The sequence below is a fragment of the Lepisma saccharinum genome, unplaced genomic scaffold (genome assembly GCF_977018435.1).
Source record: "Lepisma saccharinum unplaced genomic scaffold, izLepSacc3.1 HAP1_SCAFFOLD_520, whole genome shotgun sequence".
NCBI lineage: Eukaryota > Metazoa > Arthropoda > Insecta > Zygentoma > Lepismatidae > Lepisma > Lepisma saccharinum.
Window position 1 is genome coordinate 80,161 of NW_028143202.1, and position 2,487 is coordinate 82,647.

Genomic DNA, 2,487 nt, shown 5'->3' on the forward strand with positions numbered 1-2,487 from the left:
CGCCACAAACTGGCAAGGGAGAGAAAGGGCAAGGGCATCAAAGCTCTGAGAAAATATAAAAAAAAGGACCTCTCTCCAACTTCGATATTGAAAATTTGATCGAGTTACTGGATCAAACACTTCAGGGGTGTTTTCATGTCAGATTCCCTACCCATCAAGATACCATATAAAAAAGAGTGTGGAGTAGTCAATTTGGATAGTTTCAAAAATCGAGGCACTCACTGGATCTGTTATTATGAACAAGCCGACACTGCTTTTGTTTTTTATTCTTTCGGTGGCATACCTCCATCGGGTTTAGTCAGTTATCTCAATACTCCTTATCTATATTATAGTGATGAGCGCATCCATGGTTTCGGGGATGTAAATTGTGGCCACCTATGAGTTTCTATGCTAGGCTTCCCATCAGTTGAAGATTTCCAGAAAGTACTGTGGCATCTGAAGCATCATGGGAGTGTTCCATCTCACCAGTTAGACTTCGGTATTGAAACTCAGCTTACACGATGATATTATCTATCATAAATCCATAGCTCTTCACGCTTTCTACATTATGTATCTTATTCCCAATATCACAGAACACAATATTAGGATCGCAGTAGGCAATGAAAAAATTGTTATTACTCCTGGTCAGTATAAGCTATTGTATCTACTTTACAAGCTCAACTGCCGAGAGGAGTGTTCCTATCACAAAACTCCATTACACACATAGTTGAATTGGTTTCTGCAACTGAAACAGTTGATCTGGGTACACTCGGGAAGCTACTGGGTTTCGAGAACAACACCAAACTCGAGCCTGGCATCAAACACATAGGTGGCAATATTCCTAAATTCTTTACCATAGAGACTCTGAATATCCATTGTAATGTAGCAGAAGGGATGATTACCCATTCCGATGGCAGCATAAGCAGTCACAAACCAACTGGATTCATAGCGACTTTCAAACCGAATTCTGAGTTAATGGAGCCAATCGTCTACACACCCTCGTCACCAATCTATATTCCAGTATGATACAAAAGCATAGACCACATAGAGTTGGTGGTAACCAATGAAAAGGGAGAAGTGATAGATTTTGCTGATTCTGCCACAACAGCAATCGTAGAAATTAATATATAAAATAACCATCAACATGGAGCATATTGAGAGTTACGAATTCCAGTCTTTCCCTCCCAATCGCCACACTTTTTCCAATCTCAATGAGCCTAATCAAGAGATAGAGATAGATGTGGATATTGGAGATAGATTTATTCACCCTCACAGGGCCAATCTGTATATCAAATTCGAAGTGGTGAAAAATGAGAGCAGCAAGGCTTTTCTCCCCGGTGCAAACATAAAACTAGTAGATAATTTTGTGCCACACTTGTTCTCTCAAGTGGAAATCAGAAAACATGGTACTGTGATAGATTGAGTAGACTATTCGGGCATCACTTCTACTGCCATAGGAACACTGAAATTTTCCAAAATAGATGCTACCTATTACCAGGCGGGATGATTCAAAGCGGGAACCAAATTCCTGACAAAGAGCCACACATTGCTGTTTCCCATGTGCCTGTTACCTGGTTTCTTCTCCGACTAAAATGACACCATGAGGAAGGGGGGTTTGGAGATTACTTTTTGCCGAGCCACCAATGATAACAACACTCTGATGCAATCAGTACCCTGAGCCCCATCGACACAGCACAACCCAACAACCTACCTGAAGCAGACAAGTGTATCATCAAGACCATAGAGCTGAGAATACCAGTAGTGGAATACGAGACTAATTATGCCCTCAAATATAAAGCAAATATTCTTAAAAATCCACAAGTGCCCATCCAGTTTTACACCTACCAGTGTGTCCAGAAACCAGCCTCTTGTGGGCATTACGAATTTGATGCCACTAATCAATTCAGTAGTATACAGTATGATATGCCAGATTTCATAATTGTGCTGTTCCGGACTGGGAGAGATAACAATCAGGAAATTCGTCAATTGCAAGATCAAAAATACCTTTCTCAAAAATGGACGCAATGAAATTTTCTCTCATGAGATTTATAATCTCGACATAACACAAAATGATTACCTCAAATTATATGAAGCATACACCGCTTACAAAAGAGTGACTGAGGGAAACATAGATGTATACTACAATCCCAGTGAATTCAAGGTGCACAGACCTATGTTTGTCATCAACCCATCAAAAAGAAAACAAGTGGTGATCAATGATAGAACTAATATCAAGATTGTGTGCGAATTCCATGAGCCCCTCTTTGACAACACTGTTTGGTGTTATTTTTTATCACAGAGTTGACTTTTGTATATGATGTGAATAATGAGCGAGTCACAGAACAATTGTAATACACAAACTCCTAAGTCCAGTTGCCAAGAATCAAACCCAGAACTCTCTTAATTTACTAGGCCACAACATTAATACACTGCTGTCTGAGAACAATTTTAATACAGAAATTCCTAAGTCCAGACAGGGTATCCTCTCCCGGGAATCAAACTAGGTGC